The sequence below is a fragment of the Anas platyrhynchos genome, chromosome 1 (genome assembly GCF_047663525.1).
Source record: "Anas platyrhynchos isolate ZD024472 breed Pekin duck chromosome 1, IASCAAS_PekinDuck_T2T, whole genome shotgun sequence".
NCBI lineage: Eukaryota > Metazoa > Chordata > Aves > Anseriformes > Anatidae > Anas > Anas platyrhynchos.
Window position 1 is genome coordinate 11,706,366 of NC_092587.1, and position 22,586 is coordinate 11,728,951.

General features: G+C 38.9%; 2 long non-coding RNA genes across 2 annotated transcripts in view; one reads left to right on the top strand and one right to left on the bottom strand.

Annotated features, from left to right (window-relative positions):
* Positions 1 to 2,518, bottom strand: part of LOC140001411 (uncharacterized) — a 24,628-nt gene extending 22,110 nt beyond the window's left edge. The window contains exon 1 of the long non-coding RNA XR_011806628.1: positions 2,409 to 2,518. This is a non-coding gene — a long non-coding RNA (uncharacterized lncRNA). The remainder of the gene's footprint in view (positions 1 to 2,408) is intronic.
* LOC140001412 (uncharacterized) lies at positions 2,503 to 18,378 on the top strand. Its single transcript, XR_011806629.1, has 4 exons — positions 2,503 to 2,587; positions 2,690 to 2,884; positions 12,020 to 12,152; positions 18,171 to 18,378. It is a non-coding gene; the product is annotated as an uncharacterized lncRNA (long non-coding RNA).
* The last annotated feature ends 4,208 nt before the right edge of the window (positions 18,379 to 22,586 follow it).

Below are 22,586 nucleotides of genomic sequence, written 5' to 3' on the forward strand. Positions count from 1 at the left end.
ATTCACAGCTGATCCTCAGCAGCTCACATTCTTGCTCCTCAAAAAAAAAAAAAAAAAAAAAAAAAGGCCACACTGATGAGTCCCTTAGTCTGGTAACTTCATTATCCAGCACTAGTCCCAATTACAGAAGGTTGAGAAGGTGAACAGAGCCCAGTCTCCAATGCCACAGAATATCCTGTTCTCCACTTTATTTAGTGAAACTCAGGGATGTTGAACATTGCATTTTTAAGCCACATCTACCTTGAGGAAGTGGCAACATGGAATACTGCTAGCTTAGTAACAGTACTTGTTGGTTATGCTATTAGCCATCCAATGTGAAGGCAGGGTAAATTTTGATGCTCTCTCCTAATATTTACCTTGCAAGTGAGTGTTTGCAAACACCACAAATCATTGTGTCCATACTAGGATGTGAACTTAAGCTAGCTAACACATATTGTCTTGGCAAGGACAGGCCTTATTCTTCCTTCCTGTTTCCCAGTTTTTTCTGTTTTCCCATTTGTAGTTATGATCTCTTATAGCCCATCTTCACCATTAGGTAGCCTGGAATTCATTACTACACAATGTAGCAACACTTCTGCCAAGTGCCATTGCAAGAGAAATGCTACCACATTTCTGGTTTGCACAGAAATTGAGTTCTGCTAACAGTGGGACCTGGTAATTTTTACAGAAGCCTCAAACACTAATTATCAGTATGTCCTCATATATGCAGGGTTAATTTATTTCTCTTTCTGAACAACACAAACAGAGGTGATGTAGCTCACCTCAATGACTCATACTTTGCTCTGCTCTCAGAGCACAGACAGCTGTGAAGTGATACGACAGAGGAGTTGTGCTATCATTCTTCTCTTTTACACAATTTGATCCCAGAGCACAATGTACTGATATTATCCTTTATACCTATTATGGCACATAGAAAATGAATACGAATAACCGTTCCATAGGGTGTTTTATAGCCCCCTAGTAACATATCCTTGTCCACTGAAGCTGAAAAGCTTAATGGACAAGGGAAAACTGTATCTCCAATTTATAAAAGAACCAAGTTACAGAACAGATAAGTAACTTTCTAAGTTCACACTTGAGGACTGTGGTAGGCAAGAAGCTCTGAACTTCTGTTACTTAATCAAGAAACATCGTTCCTTTTTAAGAAAAATCTGCTGAGGGACTTGGCAAGTTGAGTGATCCAGATTTAGAGAATTTCTAGCTGATGATTGTGAGAAATGAGGTTTACTCTCTCCTAGTGGTAAAATTTGCAGTTTATGAATACAGGGATGCATGACACAGCATCTCTCACCATTACCTGGCAGTCCACATAAAGCCATTTATGCAGTAGAGAGACTGAGCAGACTCAACAAAACTCAAAGAACTGTGATATAGAATGAAAAGAGTGGCAAGAGAGGAGTGAAGAGTTGTGAACTCTTTTCAGAACTCTGTAAACAGCTTCTCTAAGCTTTTCTCTTTCACTTAGAGAAGACTGAGGGGGGATCTTATCAATGAATGTAAGTACTTAAAGGGAGAGTGCAAAGAGGATGGAAACAGGCTCTTTTTAGTGGTGCCTAGTGATGGATAAGAGGCAATAGGTACAAACTGAAACACCAGAGGTGCCATGTGAACATCTGTGGTGGTTTTACTCAGGTGGGCACTTCTTTACAGTGCAGGTGAGTAAGCACTGGCACAGACCTCCCAGAGCAGCTGTGGAGTCTTCCTCCTTGGACATCTTTGAAAGCCACCTGAACATTGTCTTGGGCAACCTGCTCTATGTGTCCCCTACTTGAGAAGGGGGATTGGACTAGATGACATCCAAAGGTTCCTTCCAACCTCAGCCAGCTTGTGATTCTGTGACTGTGAATGGAGAGACGCACAGAGCATGGTGCCACATACAGACACAGACAGATGCAACATAGCCTCCATGACTGAATGCACCTGGTTGACCCAATACAAGACAGAAGCACACCCTGTGCTCAGATGGAACCAGCAAACTCTATTGCTGCCACAGGAGAGGGGTGTTTTCCACTCGGGCTGAGCAGGAAAACATGAAGGCAGCAACAGACACTTGGAAATGAAAGGGAACTGCCTCGACCTCAGGAGGATGGCCTTCTCTTCTCAGCTGCTTGGTGAAGGCTAGGTGCACACGAGTATCTCTGGAGGCAGTGCAGCCACTCACCACTCCCATGTGGGACAAAGTCTGCAGGCACCCAAGATGGAGCCCAGATATCAAGGAGAAATCAGACCGCTGAGAAGCTGCAGGCAGCCTGGCCAGGCTGACATGGCTGTCTCCTTCTTCCCTTCTTCCACTCCAAGGACAATTTCTGGACAGACACTGCCCCATCCTGCCCCTCTGCCAGTCCTGTGGTTCATTTACTCCACCTCTTCCCCCCCCAGGAGCCACCATTTTGTAAATTGCCACACACCTGTTCCCTCAGGCAAGCCTGTGGTTGTCTGGCAGGACCCGACACCTTGCCCGCTTCACCCAGGTGCACTCAGGGTAGGCATTCCATCCTGTGTGATGCTCACGTTTCCGTGACACTGTCATTCTCCACTGAACAGTTTTTGGAACCAGCACACCCACAGGAGCTAAGGACTTCCTCTGGTTGGTCACCCCCTTCCCTTGCACTGGGAGTTGCTCACATCTAAAGATATGTCCATTTAAATATATATATGTATTTTTTTTTCTCCACATAAATATCTATAGGTACATTGGCAAGAAAAGAAAGGCCAAGGAGAGTGTTCCCACTCCAATAAATGGTGAGGGAGAACTGGTAACGACATAGAGAGGCTGAGATATTCAACTGCTTTGCCTCAGTCTTCACTGAGGCCTCCCACATCTCTGGAAATGTCATTTCCCTGATCCTGTAGATGGAGGCTGAGAAGAAAAGTCCATCTCACTGTAAGTGAAGAGCAAATTTGAGACCATCTGATAAAACTGAATAGGTACAAGTCTATGGGGCCTGGTGCCATGCATCCCAAGGTCCTGAGGGAACTGGTTGATGGATTTTCCAAGCCTCTCTCCATCATATTTGAAAAGTCCTGGCAGTCAGGTTAAGTCCCTGGTGACTGGAAAAAGGGAAACGTCACTCCCATTTTTAAAAGGATGTACTAGGGACACACAGAATCATATGGAACATATTTTAACTATTTATTTATTTAACCATTGTGCATACTCTGGTATCTGGAGATGGATGCCATGGCAGGGCTGCTGTAGAAGACAACAGATCCTAACACAAAGGCCTGTATAGGCCTCTTGAGTTATTTAATCAGTCTTATAACATAATTTCATCAGCAGATTTTCATAATCATTCTAATGACTGAAACAGTATTCCAAATTGTTTTAATAGTCTGATGATAAATGATTGAAATGGCTTAATTTTTTTGTGTTATGAAATAATATTTATCCAGCTGTTACTAACAGACTACATGAGTGAAGATACAAACCTCTTGTAGTTTTTTAAGTCATGTTTCAATGATTTAAATCATCTGAGACAACTTCTGGGATGGAATCATGTACAGAAAATATTTTTATTCTTATTAATGTGAACTCATGAAGAATATCTGCCTGATTCTTGCACAGCTCAGTTTTCCTCTGAACACCCCAGCTTTCTTATAACAATGGATCTGTGGAACTGAATTTCATGTTATCTTTAAGGCACTGATCACTACGCTGCTAATCTCAGGAGAGAGTCAGCTTCTGCTCCCAACCATAAATCTGGCATGTTGAACCTGGATCAAGATCTGTATCTGATATCAACTGACGTCTCTATTATAACCAATAATTTTATGATTTGCCAGTGAGATAACCCTTGATAATATGTAGCAGGAGAGTCAGTGAAAGAGTATTATAACTCACAGGAAAAGCGTTTACAATATTACTTAAAAGTGAAAGAAACCATTTTTTTCCATTACTCAGTAGATTTCTTTCTGTCTGTCTTGGCAATGGTAAATGTCTCTTTCCCATCCTCTCAAACTTTTTTTCCAGTTTTTCATGGATAAAAAGGGATAATGTACAATGAATAATGTACAATCAGAAAGCAGGGAGGCACACCATAAAGCTCATGAGAATACAATAAAATAGTTAGAATATGAAGATCAGATCAGATTAGAATTTATAGACAAAATGATTGCATAGAAGGAAATGAATTGTAATATTCATTTGCAATTCTGTGCCAGGAAAGTGGAAAATTTATAATATAGTGCTAAATTCTGAGAGGTAACAGCAGAGGCTTGGGGACTTTTGAGAAGAAAACTTATGAATCATTAGAGGTAGCTGTCATTTCTTGACAGCTGGTACCAAAGTGCCTACAGTGTATTAGAAATAGAAGCCTGGGAATCTTCTTAGGATGTGGAAAATTGTAGTAAAATTGCTTATATTGATATGAATGGAGGGAGAATGTGAACACATGGTGCAAAACGCCATCAGGAAAAGGACTATAAAAATTACATGTGTTGTGGAAACCTGCAGTAGTGGGTCATCAAGACCCTAGCGCACTCTACTTGCCATTTCTCAGGACAACCAGATATGAAACAGAGACAGTGACTAAATTTTGATGACTCACAGTGGTGGGGTGGAACTGTTAAACACATCAGCTCCTGAAGGGCACGGTGAGACATACCTGAAACCAGCATGCGCCTAAGAAGAACCTAGTAGGTGTGGCGTGGAGCTCAAAAACAGATGCACTGGTCCTTTCCAGCATAGGAAGGGGTTTCAGCAAAAGCAGCATGTCCTGAGGGGCAGACAGAAACTAGCAAAGCTCCATCAGGGTGAGGAGGCACTACTAAGTGCTGATGGCCTTCAACAGCCTCCCTAATAACTCCCGCCTGCCACCCCTGCCGTGCCCCTTCCTCTTTCCTTGGCTGTGCTGCTGGACAGGAACATGAATAGATCAGTGCACACCACTGACTTCTTCATCCTATCTCAATCAGCCCAGACTTTTGGAGCTCCCTATAAGGTTCCTGTTGGCCCAAGGAGAAGGAAGCACATGCAGCACCAGGATGCACCCCATATTGGTCTCACAGGGAGCTGGCAGCTCCCCACAGCCGTGGGCAGAGAGATGCATACCACCCACCCTCTGTCAAAATTCATCTGCAAGTGCAGTTTCTGAGTCACAGGTCCATCTGCCTGCTCTTCTGGTCTATGTGGTCTCTTCTGGAGCTTTTTCTTACTGTCCTCACATAGAATCATAGAATATCCCGAGTTGGAAGGGACCCATAAGGATCATCAAGTCCAACTCCTGGCACTGCACAGGTCTACCCAAAAGTTTAGACCATGTGACTAAGTGCACAGTCCAATCACTTTTTAAATTCAGTCAGGCTCGGTGCAGTGACTACGTCCCTGGGGAGCCTGTTCCAGTGTGCAACCACCCTCTCGGTGAAGAACCTCTTCCTGATGTCCAGCCGAAACTTCCCCTGCGTCAGCTTAACACCATTCCCATGGGTCCTATCACTGGTGTTTACAGAGAATTGGTCACCTGCCTCTCCACTCCCCCTCGCAAGGAAGTTGTAGACCACAATGAGGTCCCCCCTCAGCCTCCTCTTCTCCAGGCTGAACAGACCCAGTGCCCTCAGCCGCTTCTCGCACGTCTTCCCCTCTAGGCCCTTCACCATCTTCGTCGGCCCCCTCTGGACATTCTCCAACAGTTTAATGTCCTTCCTGTACTGTGGTGCCCAGAACTGCACACAGTACTCGAGGTGAGGCCAGACCAGCGCAGAGTACAACTGGACAATCACCTCCCTCAACTGACTAGCGATGCCGTGCTTGATGCATCCGAGGATACGGTGGCCCTTCCTGGCTGCCAGGGCACACTGCTGGCTCATATTCAATGAATATTCACATGTTCTACTTCTGTTGGCATTTTGTGCTGGATTTCCGTTTCAGCTGACTTGGTGCCTGTGCCTGGCATGCCCTAACAGAGCCCCAGGCGCTCCACAGTGTCCTTTGGGGTGGGGACCAGCAGGACCCTCTGAGGCCTTCGCTCTTCTTTGTCCAGACAGGAGTTGTGCAGGGTCCCTTGGTGGTCTTCTGTGACAGGTCTGTAGCCTTGGTTCATTTTAGTTGTTATCCATTTTATACCTACACTTTTAAGGATATATATATTGAATTTATAAATGTTTCATTATGTTAAATATCTAAATATCTAAAGATATAAAATGTGCACACAAATGTAATGCATACCTATACATATTTGTACATCTACTTCTATGTGAATTTATATATATGAATATGTACTTATATATTTATATATTGAAAAATAAATGTAGATGTATATATAGATATGTATATTTTTATATAGGAACACTTTCTTGCATGGAAAACGGGCAGAAAATCAGACAGTTTTATAAAATTGTGACTAACCAATCACCAACCAGTAAGAATATTTGGGATATGAGGTGCTGGGCATGGTGGTGCACTGGGCAGTGCCCCTGCCACCTCCATCTTAAGCACACTGAGATGTGCCTGGAGATCAACCTTCCATGAGACCAACCTGTGTTCTCGTATCAGCCACTGACAGCTCTGGAATGCAAAATAAAACACTCTTATTATTCAGCCATCTCTCCAAAATTTTCTGACACTTAAAAAACCTTAATTTGCTTAATTTTACTTTGCAAATATTACCTATCTGACTGTAGTAAGTGTTCCTGCAACAGACCAATCACTGTAATTGCTTCTGTCAGTTGTGTTGCTTTCTTCATCTGCAGTGTCTGTCTGGGGGCTAACCCTAGATGCCTCACATAAGTCAAGGGAAGCATTTATTAATGCTTGGAGGTTGCTGCATACCGCTTGCTCTCCAGCTCTTGGCCAAAACAGGAAAATTAAGAAACATATTCCTGTCTGTGGTTTACATCTCTCACTGGACACACCTGAACTGCAGAGCCTGCTTTTGCTGAAAGTTGATGTGCTTTGTATGGAGTAGAGCACTGCCAGGAGGAAACATTATTTTTTAGTCTAAAAGTAAGGAAGTTTTCCAGTTACGTGAGGGAAGGGAATTCAGATCAGACAGAAAATTATATCAAGTTGTTTGCTTGAACTCTGAATGCATATGACTACAACAGGGATACAGACAACAAGGTGAAAACTGGGCTCTGTCTCTGCTCTTGATTTCTTTTCCTTCTTGGTTGTAAAGCAAGAATTAACCTTGAATTTGCTGCTTAAGAGCTGGAAAATGGACACAGCTGCGAATCCCCAAAGGAGATATCCATGTCCACCTAGCTGAGGTTTAGCATTCAGCATCATCCATGAGTGCAGTAGCTTTACTACTGCTTGATTATATTGCTACCTTTTTCTTTTTATAACAAATGTGTTAAATGTTTTTCACCTAGGATATTGTTGGGCACTAAACATTTTCAGGTGTTTAGAAAATCACTAGGCAAAGGTAATGAAGAAACCCACTGAGGACTGTAAGACATGAAGACACCTGCAAATCTCTATGGTGTAAATTGCTAGAGGCTGGGAGTTATTTGCCCTATTCCTATGCCCTTCACGATTGTTACTGTCCAGTGTCAGAGGAAGGGTCCCAGGCCAGAAAGGGACCCGGCCAATTACAGCCTTAGGTTATAATGATTTGTCCCTTTCATCTATATGGCATTAGTTTTAAAAATAGTTATTTTATGATGCCTATTCTTTCCAAGTAGGTATTCATCATGATAGTATTCATCACCATAAAAAACAACACAGCATCATATTTTTTGCATATTTATTTTTCAGAGCTGCATTCACATGCAGCAGTGCCATGTCACTGCAGCATTTAAGTTTTCATTGGTATTGCGATCTGAAGATGAGCTGTAACTCCTGATTTGGTTTGATTTATTGTTTTGAGCTATACTTTGTTTCTGTGTGACCATGAGGAAAAGCTCGTTAAAGTGAAGACATGGCACAAGGGATGTGTCAGCTACCAGGCAACCAGCAGCCAGGGAAATTCCCTCAGCTTTGGGGTCTCACTGCCTGCTTGGAACATAGCCCAGTACTATCAGTCCTGTCAACAAATATGGGCCAGATTTATGTCAAATATAAAACCCATGTGAAACTAATTAGATTCAAGTGAAATTCAGTGGTTGTGGTATGGGGATAGTTAGAGCTTGAAATTCAAAGTAGAATTTAACAAGTTGAACATACATGCAGAGAATGTGAGAAATAATTATGAGCTACTGTCTGCCCAAACATGAGCTTTCTCAACTTGATTTTTGAGTCCATCCCTAAATAGATATGCATTTGGTTAAGGCATTACTTGTGAGAGTCTCAAATACATTCTCATCTTGTTTGACTGCATAGTCATGATCCCTTTCAGTGCCCAGACAATTCTGAGTGGGTTTGCTCTGCTATATTGATTTCTGCTTGACATATCTATACAGTATAGTTCAGACTCAGTGTATGGCTTAAGTTCTTTAATAAAAACAATCTTTTTCATATGTGACCAAAAACTGAGCTTTATGGTATAACTAGAAGTTTTGTTTTCTTAAGTAACTTGTTTTTCTTCATCTCTCTAGCAGATCTATGATCCTAGCTCATTCTAAAGCTTTTCTAACAGAAATACTCAACTATGACACCTACATATTTTGATACCATAGAATCATAGAATTATTTTGGTTGGTAAAGACATTCAAGACTGTCAAGACCAACCATATACCTAACACTACAAGTCCGCCCCTAAACTATTTCCCTAAGCACCACTTCTATGTGTCTCTTAAATACCTCCAGGGATGGTGACTCAACCACCTCCCTGGGCACCCTGTTCCAGTGCCTTGACCACCCTTTCTATGAATAAACTCTTCCTAGTATCCAATCTAAACCTCCCTTGGGTGCAATGTGAGGACATTGCCACACATCATATCACTTGTCACCTGAGAAAAGAGACTGACACCCTCCTTGTGACAACCTCCTTTCAGGTACTGGTAGAGAGTTATAAGGTCTCCCTTCAGCCTCCTTTCCTCCAGACTAAACAGCCCCAGTTCCCTCAGATGCTCCTCAGTTGTCTTATTTTCTGGTCTCTTTGCAAGCTTAGTTGTTCTTTTCTGCACAAGCTTGAGCAACTATCCATCTTGTAGTGAGAGGCCCAAAACTGAACAACCCTTTGAGCCAGGTCATCCAGACAGTTATTTTACCCTGAAAAACACTACATCCATCCAAGCTACGAGCAGACAGTTTCTCCAGAAGAATATCGTGGGAAACAGTATTTAATGCCTTGCTGAAGTTCAAGTAAATAACACCTACAGCCTTTTCCCCATCCACTAAGCAGGTCATCTTGCAATAAAAGGAGATGAAGTTAGTAAGGCAGGACCCACCTTTCATATATGCATTCTGACTGGGTCTGATCACCTGGTTGTCCTGTACGTGTCGTATGATTGCACACCAAGATGATCTGTTCCATGACCTTCCCTGGCACTGAGGTCAGACTGATAGCCCTATACTTCCCTGGATCCTCCGTCCTGCCCGTCTTGTAGATGGGAGTCACAGTCTGGAATCTCCAGTCAACTGGGACCTCCCCAGTTAACCAGGAGTAGTACCATCATGTGCATGGTTGTCTTACACATCTCCAACTAAAATCATGAGTTGGAAATGAGATTCATATAATTGTAAGATTCAATAAAGTATATGAAAAGCAGAAGCATCCCTTAATTAACAGAGCTTTAAGCTCTCAGTATGCTTAAATGTTTCCCTATTCTTCTAAATCTTTTATTGCCTCTTTGCTGCCCAGGTGGGAAGTGAAGTCTCTTTATGACTCTGAAATGGAAAATTCTGAAGCTTTCCAAATCAGAATTTTATTTTAAAAGTTTTTGCACAGAGCAAGTCTGTATACAAAGGTTGTAATATTAATGGGCATTTTCAATGTCACTTTGATTTGCATGAAAATAGGAAAGTAAGGCATAAGCAAAGAATGTAGACTTCTGAAAAATAGACTCTGGTTTTCATATTTATTAGGAAATAGAAATATTCATGTTAAAAATCTGAAATATTTAAGAGAAAAAAGTATTTCCATCAAGATGGGAAGTGATCATTATGGAAAATATCAAGGAAAATTGCTTCTGTGTTACTCTGTCAGAAGGATCAAGACCACACACGTGCTGTCTCCTGCTGCGATGCTCAGTAACAAAGTGATTTTGAAATAATTTGATGTCTTTTGTTGTCTCCATGCCTTAAAGTTGCAGAACAGTTTGCATTGTCAGCATGGCTAACCAATTATACTAGCCATATTTGTTCCACAGACACTTTGAAATCCTGAATTGTGAAGTTATTACCATTCAAATTATTCTAGTTCTTCCTTAAGATAGAAGTTTCTTGTTACGTCCATTAAAAACTTATGAAATTATTAACTTTCTCTGCAAGCTAGTTCTTTCTGGATGAGAATAGCTAATAGAAGCTCCAAATCTGTCAATTAACTTGCAAGACTTTATGGATAACTGTGATCTTCACTTTTTATCTTTTACAGTGCATTTTAAGTAATAGGTCTTAAAGAAATCAGCTATAATGTGATTGGAGGACAAGCATAAATCTCTCCAGTGAATAACAGAGTATTTAAAGTATAGTTCCACCATTTTACATAAAATTAATATACATTTTCTTGCAATGATATTTTGGGCATAGCCTTACCCCAAATGTAGGTAAAGAGGAAAGATTTTAAGTGTCATTATGGTTTATCAGATTGTGGAAACACAAACTGATCTATGAAAAGCAAATGCCCAGATTACCTGTTATTCTCACAGCAATATTGAGCCAATCGGGACAGGGGTTTGATACAGTCTGAATCAGATGAGAAATCAGGTCATAGTAGCAATACAGTAGCATGAAATAGCACACATGTACTTCCATTTTGATAAAATGAATAGACCTGTGCACAAACAAGTTACTGAAAAGCAAATCAAATACCTTAAGAGCTGTGAAAACATAAGGAACAAGACTTGCTGAATAACTGCCCACAAATCATTCATACTGTGAATGAGCCGTACATACAATGCACAAAAGTACATGCAAAATTCCTCTGACACTTGTACAATTTATTTAAACTTGTTCTTATTAATGATATGTCAGGCATATGTCTTCTTTCATCAGGTAATGGAGGCTGGGACTCTACACTGAGCTTCAGAAGTTCTGCCAAGGTGATTTCTATGTTTCAGGTGTATAATAAAGTGTGCAAATGTTAACAGCCCCAAAGAGCATCTGCTATCTGGCATTTATAAAGTTCATCAGGAGTGCTTAAACTTTTTCATCTGAGATGGGATGGTACAACATTCCCCCTGATTTACAAGAGCCATTTATCAAGACAAACACCTGCTGCCACACATATATCAGCCAAGGTCACTATTTCATCTAGTACTCTGCCATATCCCTTGATTTTCTAACTTCCACTACCTTTCTACAGTATCATCTTAAAACAGCTTTTTTCATTTTCCTTCCTAACTATGTCTAATTCACATTTCCAGAAGCTATATCACAGGAGGATCATTCTTTTCCACTTTGCAAATAAGTAGGAAATTCTCCCATCAGTGCCTGGGGAAGATATACCTAATAACTTGCATTAGTATTAATAGAAGTTGCCAGCATGGATCTGCATGCATTTTATTGAGAGAGCAGACTTCAAATTGTACTCTGAAAGTTTTCATTTATTTTTAATTGTGAGAGTAAACCCATCCAAAAATCCAATGGAAAATTTACTTCCTTTCTAAACTGTTTCTGGATGAAATGGTAGCACCTTCCTAAGGGAATAAAATATGAGTCAATATTTTGAAGCCAGGTACTTTCCAATAATAAGAACTATGAAAGCATACTTCAATACAAAAAGGAAAAAGGATGAAAAGATAAAATGAAAATTCTGTTAGAGCTGTAGCAAACTCCTGCTTTTAAATTATGATATTAATTGTTAAAATGAGTGGCACATTTTTAATTTACAGCATTTCATGTATCAGTATAATCTAACCTGCCATAAAGATTATGCTTTTCTGGCTAATACAAAATGTTCTTGTCAAAAAACACATGTTGTTACCCTGATGATTAAAATATATCACCTCAGTTATGTCCTTCAAACTATCTTCCTGACAGAGTGAAGTCATTGTCACACTTCCCAATTGTTTTGATTCATTCGATGTCCCTTGTACATTGGAAGCAGTTTGTCAGCATTGTGAAATGGTTGGTGTGATACTGACGGCTTGTCAGAGGCATTCTGCAGACACAAGTAAGAAAATTCATTGAATAATGTTGCCATGGGTAGTGGAAAAACTGATTTTGTGGGTCTTTTTACTTACTGATTTATGCATGGACCTCTGGAAATACCAAGGTAATTGGCAGAACAACAAACTACCTGGAAAGTTTAGGACTCTCAGAGGAGGGCCATGAAGTCGATCAGAGGTCTGGAACCCTATGAAGAAAGGCTGAGTGATCTGGGGCTGTTCAGCCTACAGAAGAGAAGGCTCTAGGGTGACCTCATTGCAGTTTTTCGGCACTTAAAGGGGGTTTATAAGAAAGTTGGAGAGCAACCTTTTTCTCAATCAGATAATTACAGGACAAGGGGTACGGTTTTAAACTAAAAGAGGGGAGATTTAGATTAGAGGTTAGAGGAAATTCTTCACTCAGAGGGTGGTGAGGCACAGGAACAGGTTGCCCAGAGAAGCTGTGGATGCCCCATCCCTGGAGGCATTCAATGCCAGGTTGGATGCAGCCCTGAGCAACCTGATCTATTGGGTGGCATCGCTGCCTATGGCAGGGAGGTTGGAACTAGGTGACCATTAGGGTCCCTTCGAACCCATTCTATGATTCTATGAAAAAAAAAAAAAAAAAAAGGAGAAGAAAAGCAGCAATATAAATCACATCAGGACACAGTAGCAAATCATCTACAGCTAGCATCCACAATTTAAAACTTAAGTTAATATCACAAACAAATACTTGAAATCATTTACTACCCTACAACCCTTTTTGGTAAGCAACATCAGCCACCCTCCTGGGTCAGAAGGATATTATGTTCTTTCCCCCATGCTTTTGGAGAGGTAACAGAGTAATATTTGCACTGTCAGATTCATTTTATAAGTCTTTGCAAGGGGCTCAGAATGAAGAAGCAAGCTGAAAATTTAAACCATTATGGTCAACCCAAAATGCATGAAATGAAGATAGGTTTGGCCTGATGCTCTATAATTAAAGAACTGTGGGCTTTCAATCAGAGAAAAATGTCATCTCATTCACTTATTAGGTGCCAGAATAACTTAGCTTCATTTCATGGTTCTTGCACATAAATTGCACTTAGATTGATCGGTATGGAGAATTTCTTCAGTGTTGTACATAGCAATTTATGTCATAGCAATTCCTTTGGGTTCTAAGGAGAAATAGAGTCATCTTAGCTGAAATATAATCACTAGGTATACCATGGCTATGCTACACCAGTCACCTTCATTTTCAGGTGCATGCTATATGGTTGTGAAATGCCAGGGAACAGGCAGGTGGATGGTTCACAAAGGTTTCATCCCTTCTCTTTCATTGGTGGGAAGTAGAGTCCCACATTCACAGTGCATATTGAGAAGTGGGAGGAGGGGGGTGTGCTATTTATTGTTAGTGCCATTGTGGGAAGAGTAAGGCAAACAGATGGGCTTTGCTGTTTTAACGTAAAGCTCATTAGATCTGCTATTATTTGTCCATCTTAAGGAAGGTATCTCTATGGTCAACACTGGAGTGGCAAGATAAGGTGCCAAAATAAACTTTTATAAGAGTTCTCAGAGGTAGATGCCTAAATTTCATACATAATGCATGGGTAGACTCCTCAAAGAGGAATCCATTTAATTGTATCAATTTCCTTGAAAATTAAGGTATTTGTATTGCTTATCCAGGAGCTGAAGAACTTAAATTTGAACAATGAAATCTGAAAATTATGTACAAAATCTCCAGTTCTCTCAAATCCTTTTTACATCTCTTGGACATCTTTAGTGCTATATTCTGCAATTAACATGAAAGTGTCTGGTTGTGACAAGATAGATTGCCAACAAATATTTTTGTTATAACCATGTGTCATAACCTAGACAACAGAACCAGAACATAATGGAAATCTGATGTGCAAAATTCAGGCAGGATAGCTAAGAGGAAATGTGTTGTCTTAGCAATATCTGTGGGTAAAATGTGCCACAAAGTTCTGTAAAGTTCTCTCCTGTAGAGAGGAGAGTTCACATCAGTCAGTTCAGGCATCTGCCTCAGGTGAAATCCAGAGCAGATAAATCTGGAAGCCAAATTTTCTTTGAAGTCAGTAGTAAGAAAATAGGTGCCTCTCTCAAAGGCAGCTGAGACTACCCAAATCTGATTCTTAAATCCAAGTTATGTCAATGGCTCTGTATAATATTTCGTCTATCAAAGAGATTCATGAAGGATACTGGAGGAGGAAAAAGACATCTCAGTCTTGGATATAGACAAAATTCCTTACCTAAATCAAGAAAAAACAAAAATGTCCAAAGTCTATACTGACTCCTCTGCAAGACCTCATTAGTAATGATGAATACATGGTTATGACATCTGATAGATCAGTGGCATATTTTTTGTTAAAATAGGCTGTGGGTTAATACAGAGTAAAACCATACTCATTTAGTTAATATTGCAACCAGAGACTTTACAGTTCATTATAAATCATTAATTTAATCAGTATGTTTTTTTAAATGATCATTACATTTTTCTGTTTGCTTAAACTCTATTTTTTTTTTCCTTTTACATATTTATCTTGAATTGATCTACTTTTCCTCAGAGACAAAATGGTGATTAAACAATAACTTATAAGAAAATTATCATTATTATTTACTGGTCCATATTCTCAAAAATTACATAAATCTTATTCAGTTAACATACTGTCACTCCTTTTTACACTGAGATCTCTAAGCTTATTTTCATTTCTTTTGGAGTAGCTACTTACCAAATTAAGTATCACTGTTGCAGTAAAGGTCTCAAAATTGTGTCAATTATTTCCTGTTTGCTTTGGGTAAAATGGATGCTTGATATTATCTTTTGCAAAGAATATAATTATATGCCATAGCTTCCATTTAGTCTCATATTCATTTCTATTCAAATTACTTTGTGAACTCTTCTACTTTAACAAAATCTGTCAAAGGATTTTAGGTGATTCAACTCAAATTTAGCCACTGAAATGAAAAATGAGAAAGTCATCACTGGTAATATTTGCTTCAGAAAGTAAAATGAGAGAAATGTGAATATTTTGGTATTAAAATGCAGTCTAATAATTGAAGTCCAGATGAAACGCTTTCACAGAGGAATAAAACTGTGTAAACTGCTAAACTGTGAGCAGGTGCTCATGTGTTGTTTTGTAGGACAAAAATCTCTAAAGACCTAACACATTACCAGAATGTCTGAGAAATGAAGAGGTAAGGATTCAATCCAAATCTCTACTCCACAAGCAAAGTCTTCACTGTACATCATCTTGATTTCTCTGCTAGATCACAGAGAACTGGCTGCTGATCTGCCTCCGAATTGATGCAGAACTATAATCTTGACAGAACAGATCTGGAGAGATGTGATGGTTGATTCCAGTTCTGATTCCTGGATCCTGGATGGGACTAACAGGCAAAACAGCCTCCCTCCCCTGGAAATGTTCTGTAAATATGAGAACAAGATTTGGACCATTTACACACAGTTGACAACTGATCTGATTTTGCACTGTGAGCTCAACAGGTCTACAGCACACTGGCTCACTATCTCACAGATGGCATCTGTGCAACAGGTGTTGTTTCAATTCAACCCAGGAAAACCCAGGCAGAAACATGGGGACCTAGTTCCAGGCCTCTTCCATTGTTTAGGAACATTATGAAGAGAGTCAACCACTAGTGTGCTCCAAAAATGGGTTGGTTAGGAAGAAGTTTTCTAGTTATATATGTTATTTCAAAATTAGATGTGGAAAGATTTGAGTCTTACTGAGATATCTCACTGTCACACATAGTTAGGGACCAACTTGAGTCCAATTGAGACTAGCTATTTATTTCCACGAAGTCTCAAGAACTATGGCCAGTATTAACTTTACTTTTCATGTTATCACAGATAACTCTCCACTTCTATCTCTCTATCTCCTCAGTCAGAATTTTCTTGAAATTTTTGGAGGTTGAGCCACTGATCTTGCTAGTTAGTGTGTTATGCTTTGGAACAGTGTGGCTCAGTACAGTTTACTATCCCAATATTCCCACTGGTGTTCATAACCCAAGCTTGAGATCTTACTAGGCTGCAAGGCAAGAGCAGCAAATTTCATTTTTTTTATTTGTCTTTTTTTTTTTTTTTTCCTAGAGAGGCCCCTGTGAAGAACATGTGAGAGATGTGTACTGTGGGTATTTTTCATAAACACGTTGTGCGATTTTGTCTGTTAGATTGGTTTCCAGTGCCTTCAGGGACAGAACTTCAGCACAGCCATCACTCAAAAAGAACTAAAAGAGATTAAATTCCTGAACTCTATCAAAACACATCCAAAATAAGCAAATCATTATGGTTCTGGTGCAACATTTCAGGTTTTGTTTTTGTTGTTTGTTTATTTCTTTTAAACAGAAGTTACAATAATCAAGAAAACAACACAAATACTTGTAGATTCTTCCTAGCAACAATGGAGGAGAATTTAAGAATGAACAGCAAAACTTTGTATACTGATAACATCAACACCATTTTTAGACCAACACTTGAGCTGCAAAGATCAACATTTAGTGCAAACAGTACCTGTAATGCTATATTCAAAGGATGATGCACATTAGGTTTGTAGGTAGCTGACAGACTTGTATGTTCTCTGCCCAGTTCCAGGCAAATGCTTGTCTGTGGATGCAAATGAATACAGGTTCAGTGTAGTCTGTACTCAGTAAATTCATGATGGCCCAAGATAATACTTCATGTCTAATGGGAAATGCTGTCTAAACCCACAGACACTGCGGTCCAAACCCACAAGCACTGTTTCAGGATATAGCTTTTGTGCTTTGGTAATGATTTCTGCACAATCAAATGATACTTTTAAAGCCAGTTTTCAACAGATTGATATGGTGCAATCGCACAGCCATTGCAAACATTTTCAGAAGTTAAAAAAAAAAAAAAAGTCTCAAGAAAGAAGATGAACAGTTTTTGCTAGGTTCAAGGCAACACTGAAAAAAAGTATGTGGACATGCTTCATAGAGACAACAAATATCTTTATTGGTAGTTGTGAAATACTTGGATATACAGGGCTTACTGAAAAATGAATTTTTATCCTTTGTCTTCTCTTTGCTAGCCTCCTTCCAAACAAACAAATCTTTTGATAATGGTGATTTGCTTGAAGTGTCATTTATTATGATTTACAAGAGTTATCCCAAAGTCTCCAGGCAGGACAAGAATATAGCTTTCATTTCATTAAGATGGGCAGAAATATTTGGAAGGAACGGAAGAAATTTTATATAAAAATATTTTACATGTTTCTGAGTTAGCAATTTGTTTTCTGTCTTGTTTAACAGTAAATTGTAAAGAGAAAACAGCTCTTAAAATGGCAGCCTTTAGAACAATGATACCAATTGCAATAAATTAAATATACAATTAGTAATTTAATGACTTTCATGATAAACTGGTAAAGAACAATAATATACTTCAAGGTATACGTTCTTTGGGCAAATACATCTACTACAGTACTTCACTTATCAAAATTGAGTAATCCAATCAGCCTATTTGATTGGATTGATGGTAACATCTGGTATACATACATGCTGTTCTGTTTAAAATTGTGAATAAATCAGTTCTCAGTTCTACATGCCTTTTGTCTGACTTTAGATGCCGTTTGCTATTGTAGATAGATAGCTCTGGTAACTGCTGAGCTCTGGTTGTGTATGAAAACTTATTAATCAGCTTGTACAAGGAAGTCTCCCTTTAAAACAGTGTCAGGCAGTTAATGTTAATCTTGTACCAAGCTATTTAATATTATTACATTTTCCAGATTTAACTGTCAAGAAGCCAATGGTTTTACAACAGCCTCAGTACAATTTGTCTATCCTGAGACAAATATATGGAACCCAACTCACACTAGCCAGTGAGTTCATGATCACCATCAGGAATATACCGAGAGCTTGAAGAATATATCTCCTATGCCCTGCCTAAAGTCCTAGATGAACAAGTGTGTCAAAGGGGAGGCTTCCAAAATTGCCAAGGGAAGGATAAAATTTAACTGTGCAACTGTGCTTCTGTCTTCATTTTTTTTTTTTTCTTCCTTCTCTGATATTTACAGGAGTTACATGTTGATCCAAAGAGCTGCCTTTTATCCTCAGCATTACATGAATGGAAGTCTGCTTAGGAGCCAAACCAACTAGTGGCTGAAAGTGAAATCTCAGATAGTGGAAAAAGTCCTGTGATTTGAGGCTTTGAGATAAAAGAAAGACTTCCACCCCAACAGATATCAGGGGTGAATCTGCCACCTGGAAAAGTGGCTTGAGAAGGAAAGGAAGGAGGTACAGCTAATTCATGAATTTCATTCAGATTAGAACATTTCCAACTATAATTAAAAGTTCATCCAAAATCACACCCTTCATTTTATTGTACTATTTAATTGCTTGCTGCAGCAACTTATATGAATCAGTCATGATAATGATAAGCGGTTCAATTACCTGTAAACCCAGTACTTGCTCTCTTTGCTTTGTAAGATAAAGCCTCTCCAGTGCTAATATGAGATCCAAGCTGTGTCTCAAAGTCTCACACATCTTTAATGGACTGCAGTGTACTGACAATTAATTATCGGCAAGGGAGAAAGTGTAGTCAAGCTGAATGCAAATGCCCACCAAATTGCAGTCCAAAGATACCATAATAACATCTTTCATGACGGGGTTACCCGTGATTACTTAGTATCACAGGTACAATCAACTCAGTCCATTATTGCTAAAGTATATCATAAAGCAGAAGTGTGATTATATTCATAGAAAAATCAGTGGGAGAAGTAATTTTTTTTTTTTCCCCCACAGGCATGTCCCATATCAGTGAGAATTTATAACATATCACTCTTAGAAAGCAAGTAAATAATTAAGGAACCTGAATCAGAAGATCTACAAACGTAAAAACACTTTAGGCATTTTTTCTCCTTCCTAGTCTTATGGACAAAAATGATCTGATGAGTCCCTAGGGTAACTGCACCAGATTCCTAAAGATACACAAAAGATAATATTGCTCAGTATGCGGAGGTGGCAAAACTAAAAATGAGCTGCTCTGAAAGTCAGTCAGTTTGCAAACCACCAAGGTGTAAGCTTTAACTATCATTTATTCAGTGTCCTGGTGTTTGGTAAACTCTGTGTGAACAGGTTTCACCTTCCTACTCAGCTTCTGCTTACCAATAAATGAAGTACAAAGTTCTGAAATTGCCCTTCTATTGAGTCTCTGCTATAAAGCAAGAGGATCTCTTATAATCTGAGATTAAAACAAGGTTAAAATCAGAGCCATCACTAGCTGAACTTCATTTAACTCCTGCAAATGGTTGTCATCACTATGTCTAACACAATACAGCAAGAACAAGTTTTTCAGTTAAAGTCATTTCCCTGGGGCTTAGTGCTCAGGTAGAGTGCTTTTGCAAGTGGCAAGTGCCTAAAGACAGCACATTGTCTGACATTACAATAATAGCAGATATTGAATGTGCTATTATATACATGTCCTTTCAGACTGCCAGCTTTCAGTGGCTGCTCTGTGCAGACTGGCAGTGATATTTTTAGGTGGCAGCCACAGATCTGCTCTACAGCTCTAAGCCAGGAAATAAACTCATTGGACCTTACTAGGTCTTGTCTTATGTTATCCCTATATTGTGTTTTGTAAAACTGGCAATATACTTTTATTTGCACATAATAATTATTTTGCATTAATATTTAGTTCCACAGAACTGAAAATCTTGCATCAATTTATTTATTTACAAAACATAAAATTGCAATAAACTCAATGTCCATTAAGTAAAAACATTATTCCACTGAAAGTCTGATAGACTGAGCTTCACTTTCATGGTCTTTTTTTTCTTTTTTCTTTCTTTCACCTTAAATTCAGTAGGATTGGAGCATGTGATTAAAAATAAGAATATCTTTAATAATGTATTTTGCACACAGAAATTTTAGATCACTTAGTTTATTCTTTTTGTATTTGTATGCATCTGAGCATTCAAAATTCACTTCCCATCAAGTTTGAATGATTTTTCAATCTTTCTGTGTAGATGGTCAAATGTATTCAGTCCCATGAAATATTTGTAGTTTTCCTTCTTTTACAATGACTAAACACTTTCTTTTAAGTATAGAGCACCATAAAATCAAGGTACAATTATATAGTATATATATATGGTACAAAATATCATGCTATGTATCTAAAAGACAACCTCTTTAGATGTTGGCAAATGTTAAATTTGAAAGTTCTTTTCTCTTTATGAGGAATGAAACAGATTTGTCATTATTACTGATTTTTCTGTACCATTTTTAAAAATGTGTATCTACTTTTGGTAAAATACTCAATATAAGTGGAAAACTTATAGGATATGTAAGGATACCTTTTCTTTTAATTTTTCTTTCTTTCTTTTTTTTTTTTTTTAAGTTTAGAAAAAAAAATTACTCAAATGAGCAATTGGCTATTTTCCGACAAACTAATTTTAAAATAAAACATATGGTTTCTCTGCAATTTTCATTCATTTACTCATCTGTCAGAAATACTTACCATAAGTAGCAGAAAGCAAACTATCCAATTGCTATTAATTCATTTTAGAGCTAAGCAAATATTTGGGTTTTCTATGAGAACAACCACAGAGACAATTTTTGTATTCCAAATATTTGCTCGCTTTCACTATATGCATAAATTTGAGTACTTAGATTTGGAAAATAAAATACCTCTATCTCATAAAATGCAGATAGTAAGTTAATTAAAATTAAAAGAAAAAAAAAAGGGGAGGAGGGGAGAGTATTTTAATTGTTTGGCAATGGAAGATCATGTAGCACAATAGGTAAGTAGCAGAGCTCAAGGAGAACACATTAATATTAACTAGATAGTGCAGCAGAGGATAGGTTAATTAAAAAATAAAGAAGAAAGAATCAATCTTCCCAACTCAGAGCTCTTGTCAGCTTTTGTAAGTTAAGCAGAGTCATGCCTGGTAAAGAAATAGACGTCAGAGCTCTGGTGAAAACCCCTGTGCTTCTGGATCTGATGTTAGCATTTTAGATCTCAGTCCAGCAATGCCTTTAACTGCGCTATATGAGAACCTGATAAAAATGTCAGGGCAGTTCTGCAGAGCACAGTAAAGTCATTCATATAACACATGCACCTGCAAATTCAGATTTCAATCACAACTGCAAAAGGAAAGATTGAATTTCAGAAATCAGTGAATCAGAAAAATATCTTGATTATCAATAAGATATATGTTCTCAGTATGATGTAGTGTCTAATATAGTCTTTGGATGCATAGACATGTAGGGCTGTCTACCTATTAAGGCATCCCAAGTTATCACTCAGAGCTGGGAGCAGCATGTCTGAGGTCTGCACGCAGACCGATCGGTCTCACAAAGGGACACAGTCCTCAGATGCGTTGTTTTAAACCTACAGGAAAAAAGAGTCCTGGGAAAACAAACAAACAAACAGAAAAAAAAACACCACCACCACCACCAAAAAAACTTGCCACCCTCCTACAGAGCATTGGAGAAATTGTACACAGTGTTAAAGAACTCTGATGAAATGCCATACACATTCTGTGGTCTCTGTTCATCTTAATGAAGATTAAGATGTTAGGATGAATGACAGAGTCATGGTGCACCAGCACAAACTCCCAGACTGTACCATTCACTTTGGCTGGGCAGCTGTCTGACCCAGTAAGATCTGTGATTCCTGTGCTGTTCTGACTATAGCTGACATACCCATGAGAAGTGCATATGAAACCAGGGTGGTAACCACCTCCACCTAAATTTCCAAGGTGTCTACAGCATAGTGTCTACAAACCAGTCGGGATTATCAACCCATACTACAGCTAATGAAGATCTAGTTGATACAGTCCATGAAACAGGGCTCAGCTGCCTAACCATAGATATATAGGTGCAGTACATCTCCACAGGACTGGGCAATACAACCCCATCCCAGTGGGAGACCAGTGCTTTGCTGGAGCAGCAGCTGGAGTCCTCGCAGGTCAGACCACACAGCATTTGACACCAGACACCGATGTTTTGGCAGCTGAATCTCGCCACTAGATTTATTTTTCTCATCTGAGAACAGACAACTACATTGGAAAGCTGAAAAGCTCTCTGGACTCACTGACTATGTTGATTAGGTTTCTATTGTCTGTAATTGTCTAAGCCTATCACACACATAAACACTGACTCTGTAACAACTAAACGTGGTGTCTAAGTCTGGAGCCTCATTTCTGACAATCAAAAAGACACACGGCTGTGTTCTGGATGGTCCAGCCTTTGCACTGCTGCACACTGCTTCTATTATTTTCCAAAAGGCTATTTAATTTAAAGAAATTAATTTTGGGAATATAAATTTTTTTTTCTTCTGATTTTCCAAAACACTGATTTTCAATGGGTGGTCCCAGAGCTGGAAGATTTCAGCACACAAAAAGATAGAGTTTTGCAGGTGTGTGGCTGCAGTTTATTAATAAAGCAAGCACAGCTGAGCTGCCGTCTCCCTTTGAAACTCCTGGTTTTAT